This window comes from Lemur catta, chromosome 14 (genome assembly GCF_020740605.2).
Source record: "Lemur catta isolate mLemCat1 chromosome 14, mLemCat1.pri, whole genome shotgun sequence".
NCBI classification, from domain to species: Eukaryota; Metazoa; Chordata; class Mammalia; order Primates; family Lemuridae; genus Lemur; species Lemur catta.
The window spans coordinates 62,225,678-62,247,010 of record NC_059141.1 but is presented as its reverse complement, the minus strand read 5'-3'; positions in this window follow the sequence as shown (position 1 = coordinate 62,247,010).

Sequence of the window (21,333 nt, the reverse complement as noted above, 5' to 3'; positions counted from 1 at the left end):
CACTGCTATTCAACATACTACTTGAAGCTCTGGTCAGTATAATAAAGCAAGGAAAGAAAATCAATGGCATACAGATTGGAAAGAAGAAAATAAAACTCCCTCTGTTTGCAATTGGCATGAATATAGGAAATTGAATAACCAAACTCTCCTACAACTTATAGATAAGTTTCAGTAAAGTCTCAGGATATAAAGTCAACATACAAAAGTCAACTTTATTTCTATATTCTGGCAACCAACCAGTTGAAACTGAAATGAAAATGTAATTCAATCACCAACCAACTGAACAAATAAAACACACATAACTTAGTTGAAAACCTAACAAAACATACATAAGACTTCTATGCTATAAACCACAAAATGCTGATAAAAGAAAACAGATCTAAATAAATGGAGAGTTAATACTGTGTTCATGGATTGGAAGACTCAAAAAAATAGAGACGTCAATTCCCTGCAAACTGATATAAAGTTCTACTAAAGCATTCTCCTCTTGCATTAACTTTATTTCCAAGGGGCTAACGAACCTGACAACTTCCTGCTTTATGCCCATAAACCTACATTTTAGCATCTTATGGTAGAAATGATTATGAAAAAGAGGACAAAGTAATTACTTTATATCTCAACCTGTAAATTTTTCCAAAAGCAAAAGAGTTGGAGAAAAAGTGTTCCCTCTCAATAAAGTTATTTAAGCTGAGAAAGGAAACCACTTGGTAGGGGTGGTCGTGGCTGTGTTTAGACTGGTCCTGCCCAGGTTTCCCTAATCCCTGAGAGGTAATGATAACCTGAAATATCATCATTATCATTATCATCATCATGTAGCCGCTATTTGTTGTGGGCTCACAACCTGTGCTAACTGCTAACCTCACGAAGCCAAGAAAACTTCCCAAAACAGCTCAGATTCACACAGATTGCAAATAGCATCCGCAGAACTCACATTTGGGTTTCCATGACTTCAAAGCCAGTGATCCGACACCAGTGGAAATTATTAGAAATATATTTGTATTTATTTTTATCTTATATCTTTATCTTTTCATATAATTTATATAACATAACATCAATATTATATATATTTAATTAACAATTAGGTATGGGAAGTGAAATTTTTATAGTTTTCCTTCATAGATAAAAATATCAAATCAGGGAAACCACTAAGCTGCACTCTCCTGCCTTCTTCATGCTGGGTTCTCTACCTTTATATGTTCAGCTGTGTGTGTGATCCATCAACACCTCAGTGATGAGTAATAATTCTAATGTGCAATGTCTGTAAGCCAGAAAACTTGACATCATGACTAAATGGCTCTATATCTCCATTTTTCAAAACGTGTCTGTTAACACGAAGTGGAACAATTTTGTGCACCCACCTCAGAGTCCTGCTGAATAGTCTGTTCCTTTCTGAGTTGTTTTCTTCAGGATTTGGCGTGATTAACAGAGAGGGTAGGGCCCACACTGGAAACAACATACTGCTTTGGCATCTCTCCTATGAATTCCTGAAGCCATGAAAGTCAGGAAAACACTGTCAGGATAGGGTCGTAATAAAAGGCCCTATTGAATGCTGTTCTCCTGAGCCTGTAAATTCAGTGAAGTTTATTGTTCTGATCTTGAGTCCACAGATTATGCTGTTTGATTTAAGGCACTAAAGAAGCAGTCAGTTTGAGCAGCAGTAAAATTTCTGCAGAATAAACAAACTCATAAACTGGCACTCCACAACTTCCTCATACTGCACCATTTCCCTTTCGTTGTTTTACTCTAGGATTATAGAGGTAAAATGATGCAAAGTACAGACTGACGTCCAGGACTTAAAAAGACAGGATTCACATTTAGACGGCGCCTAAGATACATCCTGACAAAAATGTTTACAAAATGTCTTAATGATTTAGCACTTCCCGTGTTAATAAATACCATAGTTGTGTGGTATATTCAGTGACTTTGGCAGCGGTGCAGTCTGTAACAAAGTATATGTCAAGCATAATTACTTCCTGGGCTGTGCTTTTCTTGGCTATTGTTGCAATTAATTGAGAATTACCCAGGATATGCCCAGCTGAAGGTAAGAGATTCTTGTGAGCATGTGGCACAATATTTGTAATTGATGCATGTCTTCCCTTTATCTCCATAGCGCCTCCTTCCTTTTAAGCAGCTAGCAGGACCTTTTTATAATTCAGCATCTCTGTAAAACTGTGGACTTTCTAGTCTTTTATAAAAGCCAAAACTATTTGGAGAGAGATTACAGGTGTCCCAGAAGGACTGGAGTAAAACAGAATGACTTTGAGAACAATGAGAAAGAGAATCAAGTCTTCTTCCCCAACCTGGGAAGGATATGAGCAGCTGAGAACTGTGCCTAGCATTTTGGCCGTGTGCCAAGGAGGTGGAACATTGTCTGATGGCTGGCTATGAAGAATATCAAATTTACTAGCCTTAGAGCCCAAGTATTCACAGCTCAATCCAAGAGTCTGGGACTCAAATGAGTCAAAGGAGTACCAGAGTCACACCACCTGCAGGACCCTATATGTGCAGGGCCAGCGGATATGTTGGCGTTATCCAATGTGGACAGATGGCTGGTGACCAAAAGGGTATCCTCAGCACCTTTAAACTGTGCCTTGAGCACAAGTCCAGTACATTAAGCTTAGGAACTGGAAAGTGATTTTAATTGATTGCCCCAAATCGTGATGGAAGCTTGCATGCCAGAATTTGTAGCCTTTATTCACATCAGCTACAAGATATTAAATTCTTATGCTTTAAGATCTGCAACAATAGCTATCCTCCTAGAGACATTCACTTCTATGATATTAATTTCCAAATCTTTCGTAAAATATGTCCTTCCTGTTGCACCTCAGATTCCATTTACAAGGAGTTTATCGTCAGTTTCAAAAGACTTTGTGGCGTTCATTTTGATATTGTTTACATTATGTATGTGTATATTGCTTGATTTTAACATTATTTCTCTCTGCCTTTTACTGGGGAGTCTTATAGGTTATTCTGTTTATTTTACTTCCCAATACTTGAAAAAGAGCCATAGGGAGCAGCATTAACTGCTCTGAAAAGAGCAGAAGAAAAGCAAAAAGATGAAGACGAAATGCCAAGTTTGTTTTTTTCTTATAACCCAGAGCATATGTGCTATAGTGGGTGTATCATATTTGATTGAATCTAAGATACTGTTGATTGTACAATCATCATTTTAGGTACTAATAAGAAAGAAAATACTAATAACAAAAATATGCTATCAATTACACTGATATACTTTCTTTTTTTTTTTTTTTTGAGACAAAGTCTCACTCTGTTGCCCAGGCTAGAGTGCCGTGGCATCAAGCTCACAGCAACCTCAAACTCTCGGGCTCAAGTCATCCTCCTGCCTCAGCCTCTCGAGTAGCTGGGACTACAGGCATTTGCCACCATGCCTGGTTAATTTTTTCTGTATATTTTTAGTTGTCCAGCGAATTTCTTTCTATTTTTTCAGTAGAGACGGTCTCACTCTTGCTCAGGCTGGTCTCGAATTCCAGAGCTCAAATGATCTGCCCACCTTGGCCTCCCAGAGGGCTAGGATTACAGGCGTGAGCCACCGCACCCAGCCTGATATGCCTTCTTAACATTTAAAAGTTTTATTTTATACTTATTGGAGGAACTCGTGGTTATTTAAGCATAGATTTTTATTGTATATAGCTCTTATACATGCATAAAAAAGAAAGCAAAGGTGAGATAAATGGGTTAGGCTATTCTGAAGCTTTCTCATCTCCAGAGTCTGACTTTCCTGAATTACTTCCTAACTCAGGGTCATCAAGTTCATGTTTATTCAACACAAACCGAGTCATCAAGAGAATTGGTGAGGCAACATTTCTTTGGAGAATGTTTCACTGTTATCTCTGGTGTTCTTTCCCAGAGTGCTGACATCCATTCTGTAGGTTTCAATGTTGTTACTTTTCATGTTTGTTCATGCCAAAGAAATGGCAGCTACATCATAATTGCCACTTGCCTACAACAATCTTAAGATGCCATATTGTAATGGGCAATTCAGTTTCAATAATATTAAATAGCTTTTAAAAATATGTGCCTTAAAACCAATGAAACATGGAATTAATAGCCTGCAATTTGTTATAAAATGGATTCATGACACAGGAAAATTATTTCACAGGATTAAAAAGGAAGACTTTTTATCTTGCTTTCTTCTTATATTTGTATTTTCAAGTCAAAATAAGAGCTCTTTTCTTGAAAGCTTTCAGAAAGGTTATAGCCCACACATATGGTGAAAGGATGTGCCACTGTGGATGGTTTAATCGAGATTCCTATTTACATTAGAAGAAATTATTTAATATTCTCCCATAGTTCCTCTGGTGAAGAAAACATCACAACAATCAACTAGGAAATAGAAGACACTAAAGAAAGTCAATGAATGCAGAATATTTTTTCTTAAGTATTATCACTTTTCAATATATAGAATGGGAAGATTTTTATATAGCTATTTGAATGCACTGTCTTCTGTATAAAATGACCTCTAGTTCTCTTTGTAGAAGCCTTGGAGCAGTATTCAAAGATTTTGATCCTGATCTCACATCAGTAAAATGTTTTTGACCATGCACTCTCAACAAATATGTATGTGTTTTCATGAATTATATACATGCAGTACATATATATAATGTATTGTCTACATTTAAGCCATATTATCTTATATATTGTCTACATTTAAAACATATACAAAATTATATAATAGATATAAGGGATGTGATGAGAAGTAAATGCAAATAAAAGTTATGTGCTCTTCCTGGACCCCAAAGGGTAATCTTTCACACTGATTTTGAGGAGCACCTTCCTAAACTGTCAAGATTGCACTAAATTTGATGAAGGTCCTTGTTTCTTTCAGGGAAAGTATAATTCATCTTTTTCTCAGTTTTTTAGTGATGTCTTAATGCTCAAGGGTTAATTTGTTTCTGTAAGTGAGCCTTTGATTACCAGAATGTAACTTCCTCATGTGGCAATAGTTAGACTTAGGAAAAGTTCCCTGTGAAGTTAATTTTTATAAATTGAGTCTGGTTCCCTGCTGACTTTATAAAATAGAAAATTTGTTTCTCTTGGGGCAGAGGAGAAACATGGCCTTTAGATGTAATAAAATCACACTAAAGTATAGAGAAAATCTTTGAAAAGCCTATATTTAAAAGAAAATCATTACTTTTATGCTCAAATAATGTTATTCAGAATGAGATCAAGTCTTGATTGCAAAACAGTATAGCTCCCTCCTTGGCTTTTTATATTCCTAATACAATACAGAAAGATCCAAAGGAGAAACGAGAAACAATAAAGATATCACCTTCATTAACTAAATGAAAATTTCCCCTTTTATTTGCTTTTTTCTATTTTTCTTTCAAGCTCCAGTATAAACCCCAGCTAGTTAATATTCTCATATTAAGATTACACTAAAAAGGATCAATATTTCAAATAATATAATCAGCCTATGTGTATAATGAGTAATAAATTTTATCAAATTGACTATTTTATAAATAAAAGTCTTCCCCTTATTTATGTAGTCAGGTTCTTTGGAATGAAGATAGAAAATATGTCAGGACTTGTCATCGAAAGAGCAAAGAAAGTAGAGCTGTGTAGTTCCAATTTCTGAATATTCATTTTGTTTCAAAGTGTTGGCTCTATAGTGGCTATATAGCAATTACAGGTGTATCAATATCTGGTTAAATCTTTCAGAGACATTTTTATAAATTGAATTATTAGCTCAAAGTGATAAATTTTTGAAGTTCTTGAAACATTCTGGCAGTCTCTGAGTGCCCATCCAGAAAATATCTATAAACATTAAAAATTATCAATTGTGTTAATGTTTTCAACATGAGTCCAAAAGTTAAAAAGTCTGTTTTAATTTGCATTTTGAAAGTTTACTTAACTATATATTTATTTCAAATTGCTTCTTAGCCATATTAATTTTTTGCCCACATGTTCTTATATGTATATAGACCATTCTTTTTCTTATGGAAACCTTAATATATTTTCTACTTGATTTAAAGTATCTCTGCATATTGTTGTTGCTCGCATTTTGATAATTTTATAAATAATGAAGTATTCTTAGATAGACAGTTTTTAGTTTTTCTGCAATGGCTCTCTTGTTCCGGCACTGTGCTGGCAAAGCAAACTCAGAACCATTTCAATTACAAACTGAAGAAATGGCAGATTTAAATTTAATGCATAGCTAACCTCACAAGAAAAAAGGAAAGCTTCATTTGACAGATACAAAGAAGGCACTGAAAATCAGAGTGTTAAGTCAGTAAATTGAGGCTGTGTCAGCCTTTTGGATGATTATCAAACCCCACATTGGGCCCTAAATCTCAGAGAGTCATAATTTACTTTCCATATAGAAACAGAAGACCAGGACTTGGATCTATGGAGAGTTGGGACTAAGATCCCTGAGCAAAGACAGGACATCTGGAAGATGTATTTCCAGGGAAAGAGAAAAAGAAAACCTCTGAAAAATAGCTCTTGAAAGATAAAGAAGCCCTTTCTGTACTGGAAAGAAAAAAAAAATCCAGGAAAAATCAAAACTTTGAGATTATGATGAATTTATGCTACCTTACCTAAGCTGTAGGAATTCTCAAACTAGGAGCTTAAATTGGACTCAGGCTGATAATTGCCCTAAAGCTGGAGAGAAGCTAATATTCTGGAAGATGGAGCCACAAGCTAGAAAAGTTGACCTATCCAATAGAAGCCAAGAAAGGAGATAAAATTATGGTAAATAGGCAAGACAAAATATTAAAAGGTAATAGAAATAAATGCAATGTGTAAGTAATTAACATAAATATCAACATATCACACTCTGTAATAAAAAGATGGAGATTCTCAGGTTGGAATAAAATAACAAAAGAATCCAGTGTTAGGCTACATTATAATTATATATAGTGATACAAATTTTAGGGGAAAAAAGACAGAAGAAAGATATGAGGCTGGATCCGGTGAGATGGTAAAACAATGCCTTGAAACTGCTTTTCCTCTAAACACCTTAGGTTCTGCGTAAAGTTATAATTATTTAATATCTCTCACAGAAAAGAAAGAAATATTCAGGAATGCCAGAAACTAAGAAAAAAACTTAAAACTATAGGAGGAAATACAAGTACTCGAAATTTGCCTGTTTTGGTGGTGGTTTGGGGAAAGTTCATAGCATGGTCATGGTCATTTATGGGATCCAGGTATAATGCCCAGTAGGATAATAAGAGGGTTATGTTTGGACTATTAAGAAGCAAAGAAACAGACCTGAGACCATTTGTGATAAGCTGGAAACTTCAAGGAATTGCATCTTCAATGAAAGCAGGGCCCAAAAGCATCCACTGGCACAGGAAGAAGAAAATGAAACTTTTCTGTTATTTCTATGACTCTGGGGAAAGTCAAACTCTGTATGCAAGACTGGGGGGAAAATTTACATTTACAAGAATTCAGAATTTTTAAACTGAAAAATTAATAGTATGGGTTGAATCAAATGAAAATTAATTTAGGAGAGACACTCCCACGAGATTCCTAAATTTAAAAAACGGACCCACTGAAGATTAGCTAAGGTTTAAAACAAATTTAGAAAACCCAAGGAAACAATCAACAATGAGCAACAGCCAATAGACAAAACATAGTTTAGAATTAGGCTATCATTAATTTCTGATAATAAAATATGAAACAAGGATAAGAAAAATAAGTATGTTTAAAGTACTTAAAAACATCAAAGGAATTGAAAATATAAGAAAATACAATGTGTTATGAAAAATGAACAGTTTTGGAAAAAAATAGTTTCTAAAAATAGTTAAAAAACATGGTTGAAATTAAAAAATTATGAGTCAAATATGAGATTAGAAATGGCTAAAGAAGAGAGTATTAGATAAATGGAAGCTAAATCAGAGAAAATTACCCAGAATGCAGTACTGAGAGATAAAGAGATAGATAATAATTAATATAAACACTGGAGGTATAGCAGTGAACAAAACAGACAAACTACCCTCCTTCAGGAAGCTTACATTCTAGTGTGGAAGGGATACAATAAACAAGGAGATGTTTTGTGTTCTGGGTGCTTGTATTAGTTAGGGCTCTCCAGAGGAACAGAACCATTAGGGGGGGTGTGTGTGTGTGGTGTGTGTGTGTGTGTGTGTGTGTGTGTGTGTGTGGAGAGAGAGAGAGAGAGAGAGAGAGAAAGGGAGAGAGAGAGAAATTTTTAAAAACTGGCTCATGTGGTTACGGAGGCTGGCCAGTCTGAAATTTGCAAGGCAGGCCGGCAGGCTGGAGACTCGGGGAAGAGCTGATGCTGCTAGTTCCCATCTGAAGGCTGTCGCTAGCTGGATTCCTTCTTGTTTGGAGGAGCTCAGCCCTTGTTCTGTTAAGTTCTTCAACTGATTGGATGAGGCCCATCCACAGTATGGAGGGCAATCTGTTTGCTCAAATTCCACCAATTTCACTGTTAATCTCATCCAAAAACCACCTTCACAGAAACATCAGAATAATGTTGGCCTAATGTCTGGCACAGTGGCTTAGCCAAGGTGACACATAAAATGAATCCTCACAATGGTGGCACGGGCTATGAAAATCATTCAACTGATAAGGGGGAGAAGTCTCAGTAGGACTCAGGAGTTATTGTTTTATGTAGGGAAATGAAGAGACATTTCTTGAAAAATAATAACATGTAAGCAGAGAACTGAGGAAGTGAGAAAGTAAGCCAAGTGTCCGTCTTGTACCTAAATTCTAAGCAGAGTGGTGCAGGCTCAGGATTCTACCAAGGCCCTGAAGTAGGAGCACACACAACATGTTCAAGGATCAGTAAGGTAGTCAGTGTGGCTGCAGCAGAGTGGCCAAGGGGAAGAATGGTACGAGATGATCTCAGAGGGGAAAAGTGAGGATACATAGCACATGGCTGCTGTGGGCCAATTGATAGACTGGTTTTTACTTTGCAGTTGGGAAGCAATTAGTGGGTTTTGAGCAGGAGTATGACTTGAAATGGCATTTGATTACATTGAGAATAGACTGTGAGGGGTAATGAATGAAGCAGGAAACCAGTTTTGAAACTAATAAAGTTATAATCCAAGCAAGAGATATAGATATCTTGGTAGTATTAGAGATAGTCAGAATTCATATGATTCTGGATATACTTGAAATTATAGCTGACCAGATTTGATTGAAAAATAGAGGAATCAGGGGTGATTTTAAAGGTTTTGGCTTGGGCAGATGAGAGGATGGATTTAATTTGTGTAATACTATGATAGACAATGTTGGGGAAAAAGCAGGGGACAGGGAGAAATCAGATGTTTAGTGTTTATATATTTTAAAGTTCAGATGCTTATTAAATATTTCTGTGGAAAATTTAAGTTGTCAGTTGCATATTCAAATGTGGTGTGGGGGGTGGTTCTAGGCTGGAGATATGAGCCTAGGAACCATTAGCAGTTAAGCAAATTAAAAGAGAAAGTATATCTACCATGAATTCCAGAAGGAGAGGAGGAAGAGCAGTATTCAAAGAGAAAATGGCTAAAAATTTTCCAAAACACGAGATACAAAACACGAGACTAGGTAAAGGAATTCATAATAAATCTATTCATTGGCATATTGTGGTGAAGTGGATAAGCACCAAAGTCTAAGGGATTGTTGTAAGAGCAACTAGAGAGAAAACTCAGATAATGTAAGCTCCACATCAAGAATAGAGGCCAGGCCGGGCGCGGTGGCTCACGCCTGTAATCCTAGCACTCTGGGAGGCCGAGGCGGGTGGATCGCTCAAGGTCAGGAGTTCGAGACCAGCCTGAGCAAGAGCGAGACCCCGTCTCTACTAAAAAAATAGAAAGAAATTATCTGGCCAACTAAAATATATATAGCAAAAATTAGCCGGGCATGGTGGCGCATGCCTGTAGTCCCAGCTACTCGGGAGGCTGAGGCAGTAGGATCGCTTAAGCCCAGGAGTTTGAGGTTGCTGTGAGCTAGGCTGATGCCACGGCACTCACTCTAGCCCAGGCAAAAAAGTGAGACACTGTCTCCAAAAAAAAAAAAAAAAAAAAAAAAAAAAAGAATAGAGGCCAAGGGGTAATTTGAGTTCCACAGATGTCTGCATTTGTTGAAACTAATTGATTGTACACTTGAGATTTGTGCATGTCCTTGTGTTAAATTTTGCATCAAAAGAAAAAAACTAAAACCAAATATTTAATTCTAGAGAGTAATATGCATGCTTCAATGAGAGGAAATGTACCGATGTGTGTAATATACTTTGAAATGCATCAAGAGAGGGACTAACGGATGGATAGAAGGATGAACAGACATGTGATATACAGAATCGAGGTGGTAGATCTGAAGATCATTGTACAATTCTTTCAAATTTGCCATGTGCTGATAAATTTTTATAATAAAATGTTAGAAAGAAAGACCAGAGATTTTGGTTCTAAAGGAAGGACAATTAACTTACAGCTTAGAATTATTTACCTAAAAATTTTAATCAAATGACCATTCACATTTGAGGATGAAATGGAGATATTTTCTGTCTTTCTTATTTTTTTATTTTTACTTTTTAGAGATAGAGTCTCTCTGTGTTGCCCAGACTGGTCTCAATCCTTCTGCCTCAGCCTCCTGAGTCCCTGGGATTACAGTTACAGGCATGAGCCACCGCCATGCCTAGCTGAAATGAAGATATTTTCAAACAAAGGCTGAGTTTATCCCAAGAACTTTGCTGAAAGGATGGTTGTGGATGTACTTCAGGGAGAAGGAATTAAACAAAGAAAAATAAAATGCAAGAAGGAATGATGAGTAAAAGAGTATTTTAAATACATGCATATCTACTTTACCAAAAACTCATAAACAGTTTCTGAGAGTGCCTCTTTCTTCGTATACTTCCCAGTATTTGATCTTGTCAAAGTTGAACTTTAATTTTGAACTATTTTATTTTATGTACTTCAATAGTAAAAGAGGTTGAGCATTTCAAACTTTTTATTTTGTTCTCTTTTCTGTAAACTAGACTTAACCCAGATGTTTATCCACTAAGTTATTGGGATCAAAATTTATAATTGATTTATGAGCTATTTAGTAAGTTATTTATGTCATTGACCTTTATGGAGATGTTTTTTCTTAGTTTGCCATTTACTGTTTTATTTTATTTTTATGGTATTTTGTCAATTTTTATTATTTTCATATATTTAAATTTCTCAAAACATATCAAAATTTTCCATTATGATTTTAATATGGTTCATAGACATCTCTGACCACTCTAAGAGTATAAGTAAACCGAATTATGCTTAATTCTAAACTTTTCTTATTTCAGCTTTTAGTTCTGAAATTTTGATCAATTAGAAATTATTTTGTTGCACAAAGTATGGTTGGGGTCCAAGTTAATTTTCTTCTTCATTGCGATTGCATTTATTCAAATTGCATAATGGAAATTCATGGATGAATTAGAATTCATTTTACAAAATTTTCTCTAGTGTCAAAGTGGCTGTAAAGTATGGGACTTCTGTAATATATGCAGCATTTCTATTTTTATACTGCTCATGTTAAAAGTTCTTTTAAGTAATATCAGGACATTAAATATTCAGAATGACAGATGCAGTCGGAGGACTAATGAGTTAATACATGAAAACATCTTTGACATTCTAATAGTGGCAATGTGTCTTTATAAGGCAATGCTAGGACAAAATTTAATGTTCTGATATTGGATTTGCGTTGCTTCAGACTTATTTTCAAATATGCATAAATGTATTACGTTTAAAGAAGCCAAAAATGGGAAGAGTAAACACAGACTATTGAAAATCACTTTGTGCTTATTTATTAAATATATTATTGGCTGTTAATTTCACTGCATGAGTTATGAATTCATAAAAATTCTTTAGAGAGCCTTATTCCATCAAAGGTTAATGAGTAATTTTCATGGTGGAAAGTATGACAACAAATGTTTTTCTTGTTAATGCTTCATTTGTATTTTTAGTTGTCTAGATAAGTTAAGGAATGCTTTCTAAATTAGTATCTTTCCCTTTTCATTCCATTCTCTAAATTTCATAAAATCATAAAAATAAAGTTATATTAATACTTTTATTTTTATATATATTTCTGGATTCTTAAATTTTCATTTGAATATTGACCAGTTGTCACTTTTGTACTTCAATAAAAGTAATAGATGGGGCTTATGAATTTAGATGTCAAATCTGAGATTTGTTTACCTTCCACATTTTCAAAAGTTGATCAGTCATACGAACTGAATAAGAAAGGAGGACCTTCTTCAAATTTCTGGAGTTTTATCTCCATGAAGCTCTTCCTCTCCAGTACTTTATCCTGTAAAGACTGGTTGTCTTGGTTTCCTCAGACTCCCAACACCATCTCTTTAACTCCAAGAGCACACTGGGATCTTACTGGCTACCCCTCCCATGCTGTGACTTGGAAACTTCTTCCAGCCAGTGATTTGGAGCAAAAAGGACTCGACTCATTTGCTTCTCATATCTCAGGTATTATGGTCCTTCATTGCCCGATGCCCAGTGTATTGAATGTTGTTGTTACATATATTTGTTATAATTATTTAGGAGGGAGGGTAAATCCCACCTCAGATTAACTGGAAGTGGAAGTTTGTCTAATGATTAAAATAACAGAAAGCTTTTTTGGTAGCATCGGACAAATTAATCATATTTGGAAAGTCAAAAAAACCTAGACTATACAAACAATCTTGAAAAAGAAGAATAAAACTGTAGACTCAGAGTATCTGATCTGAAAACATACTCTAAACCCCAAATAATCAAAATAGTGTGGTATTGGCAAAAGCATGGACAACAAAATCAATGAAATGGAAGTGAGAGTCCAGAAGTATATTTTTATATTTACGGTCTTTTGATTTTTAACAATGGTGCTCAGACAATTTAGTGGAGAAAGGATAGTCAATTTTACAAATAATATTAGAACACATGGATATTAATATGCCAAACACATACAGTTAGACCCTTATATCACCCACAAAAATTAACTCAAAATGAATTATAGACTAAAATATAAGAGGCAAAATACTAAAACTTAGAGAAAAAATGGGAGAAATCTTAATGATCTCAATCAGCTTGGATTGGGTAAAGTGTGCTTAATATGACACAAAAACAACCTACAAAATAACAAATTGGAAATTGGACTTTATCAAAATTTAAAAGTTCATTTTCCAGAAGACGCCTTTACAAAATGAAAAGACAAGACAAACCATAGACTGGGATTAAATATCTGTAAACTATGTATCTGATAAATGACTTATATCCAGAATATATAAAAATTCTCACATATTATTAAGACAAATAATCCTGTTTAATGTTTCACTAAAGAAGATATGCAAATGGCTAATAAGCACATAAAAAGATGCTCACTATCATTTGTCATTAGGGAAATGCAAATCAAAACCACAATGAGTCACCACAACATCCCCCCTCCCTGGAAAAAAAAAAGGCTATAATGAAAAAGGCAGGCAGCATCAAGTGTGGGTGACGATATGGAGACACTGAACCCTCATATGTTGCTGGTGGACGTGGAAAATGGTACAGCAACTTTGGAAAACAACTTCGTAGCTCATCAGAAGGTACTCATAAACTTGGCAAGTAGATATACCAATTCTACTTCTAGGTATATCCCGAGGAGAAATGAAAACATATGTCCACAAAAACGTTTGCACACAAATGTTCATAGCAGTTTTATTAATAATGGCCTCAAACAAATATACAACAACAGAAGTATGGGTAAATACGTGTGATGATATACTATTCAGCAATTAAAAAGGAACAAACTACTGATGTACATGATAAATGATACATTTCAAAAACATTTTGCTAAGCAAAGAAAAGCCAGATACAAAGAATGCATATAGTATTATTCCACTTATATAAAAATCTCTAGAAAAGGCAAATTGGTAGTTGTCTTCGGCTAGGATAGGAGGGCAGGGAGGGCAGAGCTTAATGGCAAACAGGCACAGGGAACTTATTGGGGGTGATGGATGTTCTAAATCTGAATTGTGATAATGGCTACATCATTCGACAAATTTACTAAATGTCATTGAATTGTACACCTATAGTGGGGGAATTTTATGGTATGTAAATTATATCTCAATAGCATTATTTTTTTAAAAAAAGAAATAAAACCTGCAAGATGTGGCCCAGCAGAAAAAATAGAACACTTCCTAAGACTATCTTTGTCCTGTCTGCAAGATTTGTTTAACCAAGAGAGAGTCTACCATTTTTGTTATTGGCTTCTAATGTAGGAAACTGGAAAGGTTGAGTCTATTTTGGGAAATGTGTTATCTCAGGATATGGTGGTTGTGTTGGAAGGGTGTAGGGAAATGTGGGAAGATGGGTAGGAAAGACAGGACTGTCATCAAGAGGATCTAAATTTCCTGTAAAAGAAGGTGAATATATGGTCCAAATTCTTGGAATGTTGCAAAGGTAACAGAGGTGAATTAGTAAAGTCTCAAATGATTAAAAGATTTGTATTCAAAGTAATTATAGAGCAATTTATTTTGTAACTGAAATATGTATTACAATGAAATGGAAACTAGGGCCTTAACATTTGTTGTTACTCTCAATGACTATGGATAGACAAAATGTTTTTCCAGCATTTACCGTTAAACAGAAAATGTTCAAGAAATACCTCTGTGCAATTAAAAAATTTAATATCAATCACAAATGTGCCTCAATAAAATTTGAAATCAAGCTCTGACTAGATGAAGTTATGGATTTTTCATCTTACTATTTTCTCACTATGACTTTTGTTAAAGGAGTAAATGTCATTGCATTTAAACGCCATTACTTTTGAAGGAGCATGCTAAAAATAAGTTATAACTAAATCAGAAAAGGGAATTATCTTTCTCAGGACATTTAATTGTATTTTAATAATTTGCAATTTAACAATTAAAATAGTATTTAATTAAGAAAATTGATATTTTGTAATCAGGCATATGTTTATTATCTGATTAATTCTACAAGGAGTTTGACATCAAACTGTGACAAAAATGACACCATAAATAAATATCCACTTAAATATTTTGCTCTACTACTTTATTTGGTATTTGAAGCACATGAAAGTAAGGGATTAAATCATTGGAAATTTAATATATTTTTAATGTAATAAAAGCATATATTAAAATCCCTCTTCCTTTTTTGAAAATCGCTTCATTTTAAGAATGGGAAGATACTAATCTGGCAATCATATATGAATAGTGATATCACAACTGTCATCAGTATAAGTGGTTTTGTATTTTGCTATTCATTATATGACTCTCTTGCAGCCTGCTACCATTTCATTAAACATATGATTTGGGGTGGATAATTAGCTGTTAATAGCAAGGAAAAGGAGGTTATGTGCAAAGAGACTTTCTTTGGCTATTTTCAGATATTTCAAAACCATTCATATTTAACGATTTTAAATAATTTCATTTAGAGAAGGATATACACAAGGAAATCTTCCTATATGCAGAAAATATTAGTTACTCTGGTTAATGGTATTTTAAACTGTTGTTAGTAAACTATGTGGACATCTTGTGAATCTCTATAGTTTAACAGAAATGAAACAGGTCTGTTTCAAGTTTGGAAAACATGCAGTAATGTAATGATGTGTAACATAAATAGAACACTAGGCAACAATAGGAAGAATATAAAAAAATAAATGTAAGAATAAACAAACTTATTTGGTAAAACTGGTCTATCATTACTTCTTGATGATATTCTGCCTTTATAATACATCTAAAGTTGTAGGTAAGTTTTGGGAATACCAACTTCAAAACAGATACACAATTTCAGTAATTATTAACAAATATTTAGAGTTCAAGTAATAATAACTAGATGATGGCATAAAAGGGATATATAATAGTTGAGAAAAATTCATTATAATAAATTATGTAAAAGTTTCTAAAAATAGTGTACAAAAAACTGTATATTTATTAAATACAAATTTCTTATGAGGTTCTATATATAAAGATTAATTACTTGAACATAAAAGAACATAAGATAAAAATAAAAAGGAATAATGATTCAGGTAGTGAGCAAAGTGAGTGGTCAGGAAGTGATTGTAATTTGAATATTTTTAGGAAATATCAAACCATTCATCTGAATTGAAGCCATGAGATATATAGCATTCCATGTTCTGACTTTCAGTTACAGGATTTTTAAGTAAGAAAATTCTAATATCTGATTTAAAAACTGGAACACAAATATGAGTGAATAGTTCAGTAAAGAATAACTACAAGTGAGCAATAAACAGAATGAGAAATATTTAGTTAGAAGTATAATTTGGCGACTGTCCAGCTAGTAGCTAACAGGAGGCATTTTTGAGTTATTACCCCAAAAGAGAAAAGGTATTCGGTGTTTGGAAGTAAAAAAGTGGTAACGTAATTCACAATTATAAACAATGTAAATTTTATCCAGTAGAATATTATTAGTAAAACTGTGGTGAAATCATAAAATGGAATGCCAATAATGTGTATTTCAAAAGGCAGCTTTTGACTATAATTGAGTCTTCTTATTTATTCTAATATTTAAAAAAATTAAAAACGTAAGCGAAATGTTACCAAATCCCCTTTTACATGTATTGATGTAATTCTAATCTGTGTCTTCTTTAAAGGATTTTTGAGAAATAATATTAATACATATTTTAATATTGGACCATCCTTGCACAGTGTCCTTACAATTGGACCTTGGAACTAATCCTACTTGTTCATAATGTATTTCATAGTTTCCTTTAGGATATATTTGCTAGTGTTTATTGAGATGTTTTAGGTTTCTAATAATTCATTTTGTCAATAGTTCTATTTTTATTTTTATAAGGTTGCTTACACAAATGTTTATTATTTATTTTTTGCCTACTTCACATGGAAATAGCTAAGGGAAGTCTATTATGTCTCTCACTTCAAATGTGTTTCTGTCAATTTGTTCCTTATATTTATAATTTTTTAAAATCTATTTTGATATGCTAGCATTCAGTTCATAAAGATTCATGACAGTTATATCTTCATTGTGGAGTTTCATTGCATTTAGCATACTGCTGCGTCTTATAAAAATTAAAATTTCATAAATCCCTTAAGCCTTTTTTCTCATATACTACAATATAAGCACAAGCACATCCTTTTTAATTTATTCCTGCACATTTTGTGGAACCAAATGTAAGATGTCACGTGCTTCCTGTTGCATTCATATTGCACTGGACCCTTCAGGGTGAACAGAGACTTTTTATTCCTTTGATCAGTTATCTGTATTCTCTTCTTCCTCCTCTGCCTAGGATGAAGAGGTAAGGATTTTTTATAATGAAGTATGAAAAGGTAACATGTTATGTAAATAAAATAATTAATTGTGAATATTCACAAAAGATATGACAAATTATATAGATCTTCACATGAGCATTTTTAGAAACAAAAATATAACTATAAACAACTTCAACTTTAATCTGAAAATTCTTCCTTGAAAAGATATTGTTGCTGCAGGGTGCATTTATGGATTTATGGTTGAAGAAAACATGTCAGTTTATGTTAAAAATAACAGCTTTATTTTATGCCACAGTATTAGTTTAGATTCCACATTTCTGAGTTGGACTAGTCAAGCATAAACTTCATTTACCATGGATTTGAAAGCATTTTTTACACAAGCACATAGAACATGTCCATGCTGTAGACTGTGAGCAGGTTGCCCTTGTACAGGGGTGGAGAACATTTTCATGTTGGAAGGCCACATTAATTAAGCTGTAATCAAATAAGGCTGCATTCAAGAAACTTCAGTTAGATATACTTAAAAATTTACATTATTTTGTAAAAATCTACTATGTACTTAATAATTTCAAAAAATGAAAACTATTTGTTAGTTTTAAAGTTAACCTTTTAATGACTTTGTTGTGTCTGCTTTTTGTTGGGAAGCATTTGAATGTTTGGTTGCAGCATGGAGGTCTGCAGTTTCAGCTGATCCTCTGGATGGGTGTCAGTCATTTGTGACCTTAGGGCATCTTAATTTGGGTTAGGTAGGAGAATGTAGATTCACAGTAATAAGTGGTTGAACAGCACCAAAGCATTTTTGAGGCACGTTGCCAAAGGTGTGGGTATTCTACTGTGTTTTCCCATGTTTCAATTGGATCTTTCTTATTATCAAACAATGACTTAAAATGTCATCTACTGAGAGCTCAATCAACTCCATTCTGTTAGTTCTTTAGGTGCCTTGGTGATATCAGATAGGTGAGGTTGAAATGCTAATTTGAGTGTGATGTCATGATTCTCAAAGTCAGTGACCCTTTCATTGTATTCTCCAATTAATAGATTTATAACAGCTGCGTGTTCTTCAAATGATTTGCATATATCATCCTGCTCATCAATGACCTTTGCTAACTGGGGAAAATGTTCATTGGAAATTTCCTTTTACAGAGGTGTCTTGAAAAAAGGTAGCTTTTTTTCTGAAATGCTTGAATTTTTTGCCACATATCATATATAAACTTAGTTTTACCTTGCAAAAAATACTCGTCATTTTGATTTGACATGATATCACACAGAAAAGCTGCATTCTTATGTAAATCTTCTTTTAATAATTGACACTGCTGATTCTATTCTTCATAAAATTTAACTATCTGTTCTCGCAGAGATAAAATTTTGGCTAACACCTGTCCCTGTGATAGATAACACACTTTAGAATGATATGGCAAATCCACACTAAATACTTCATCTTTCAACTTTAGCATGTTATGAAACTGATGATGCCACGTTGCATTTGCAGGAATATAGTTAACAGTGCTTATAACTTGTTGCAAAGTGTCACTTAAAATAGTAGTTTTAGTACAGAGATTTTGCTGATGCAAGATACAATAAAAAGAAATGAGAGCATTTGGATCTGTTAATACTTTTTTATCTGTGCAATAAACCCTTCATGTTTTCCTGTCAAGGAAGGTGCACTATCTGTATATACACTCACTAAATTTCCCATATTCAGTCCAACACAACATTTACCTTGAAAGTTGTTGAAGATATCTATTCCCTGTGTTCTGTTCACAAGAGTGCCCAAAGTGAGTAACTCTCTGTAGCAATGAAAATCTTCTGTTATGATCCGAATAAAGTATAAAACATGTGCTGGGTCAGTAGTATCAGGTGATTCATCCAAAGTAATTGAATAACATGTATTTTCTTTTTGAAGTATCGCACGAAGTTGTACTGTTAAGTTGAAGGCTAATTCATGCTGCCGATCAGCTATAGTTCTCCTTGAAAGAGGCAGTTGTTTGTACTTTGAAATGTCGTCTGGGTCTAAGCATCCTACAACTTCAACAAAGCATTCTTTTACAATTTCTACATCACTGAATGACTTCCCTTTTTTCCCCCGAGTAAATAAGGTACTTTATAAGTTGCCTCAGTGGCATTATTTCCAGGTTTTATTGCTGCTTGAAAGAATTGTCTTTGCATTTGCTTTTTATCTTTTAATTTCTGCAATACAACATTTTGCACTTCTCCCTCTAATTTAAAATATTTGTGGTCCTTCTGAGGTTATATTGGTGATGAGTACTGAATTTCTACTGATATTGCAGTAACACAAAGCAAACAAATCACGTCATCTTTAGAAGAAACAAGATAATATTGCAATTACCAATCCTCATTAAAAAATCTGTTTTCTTCCTTCAGTGTTGTCTTGGTCTTCTTTGACATGATGTGCTGTTAAGCAGACAAAATTAAAAAATACCGTCTAGCTGTGCAACTATTCACAAATTCCATTTCAAACAGAAAGACAGTGCACTGTTGTCAAAAGTTGATAACAGACTGGTACACTTGACGCCCCATAAACTCACAATAACCAGTCTTGTGAGGTAGTGGCACCAGTCAGGTGGGGGAAGTTAGAAGTAAATTATGAGCGTAGCAGCTGTCAGTTTAGCCCTTCATGGCTTACTAATGTTCTAATTGTGCCAGTCAATATGGGAGGATTATTTCATTGACATTAATTTTATTCTTTTGTATTTTAAATATGTTCATTTCACAAATAAAGTAAAAATATCAAAGACGAACAAAATGTATTAATAAAGTAAAAGGATTTGTTCTGTAAAATTTGGATTCAGGTCAAAAGGCCACATTAAGGACGCAGAAGGCCACATGTGGCCTTAAGACTGCAGGTTCCCCACCCCTGCCCTAGTACATGGAGACCTCCATTTGTCTGTTTAAAATTCTTGATTTAAACGTGTGAGTTACCTGATCAACTTCCTTGACAGCGAACTAAGAAAGGAGTCCCAGTTATTTAAAGTAGAGCCGCACTGGGAGAGCTGAAATAGACGCGGCCTCTCCACGCTTTCTGACTGGGCCAGGTAAGCATGTTTAAGGAGGTTAATGCCGCTCAATTTGGTAGATGACTTTTGTCATAGGAGATTGAAAGAGCACAAGGTGCGTATGTTGGCACTTTTCTAGATCCAGACTTACACATAAAATCCCGTGTACGTTCAGATTCTAACTTGTTTATGGTTCCAACAGAAGGATTCTGAAATTTAAAAATAAGATTTTAAAATTTAGGAACCTATTACACCCTTGCCTATGATGGTTTTCTTTGTCAGATCCTGACCAAGAGTTAGCCTCAGATTCTGCCTTTCATCAGAGGTGTAAATCCCTATACTTCCTCCTGCCTACAACAGAAGTACTTGGTGTTTTGTTCTCACCTTTTCATTAATGTTATCTTTTCTTTTCGTCTTTGTGGAGCAAGATGCACGTCTACTTATTACAATAAGCATATTCTGTGAACAAATGAAAACAAAAAATAATGCATGATTGCAGGCTCTGCGCACTTCTAAAAGAAAGAAAGGCAGAAATATCCAGACTGTAATATGTAATAAAGTTTATTATTCTTTTGTCCAACAATTTACTATAAACATTTTCAATAGAAAAAAGAATTTTACTACAAATTCCCACACATACATTGCCTAGATTTGACAAATTAATATTTGGCTGTGTTGGCTTTATTACATATCCCTTCTTCTAATCATCTATCAGTCCAATATATTTTTAAAAAGCATTTCAAAGAAGCTGTATCACTATAACTCAATTCTAAAACCTTCAGCATACATATCATTCATTAGATTTTGATATTTGTTATAGTATTTTTTTGGAGAGAGAAAATTTATATACAAAGAATTTTTGAAATATCTTAAGTGTGTATTTGCTGAGTTTTGGCAAATGTGTACTCCTTTGAAACCCAAAACTCTATAAAGATATAACACTTTATTTTTGTATTAGTGTCTTAGGTCTGCCTTTTTACTACTGCCTGGGTGGCTTACAATAACTGAAATGTATTCTCTCATAGTTCTGGAGGGTACAAGTCTGAAATCAAGGCATGAGCAGCTCCCTCAGAAGGCTCTAGGTAAAAATTCTTCCTTACTTCTTCCTAGCTTCCGGTGATTCCTTGGCTTGTAGCT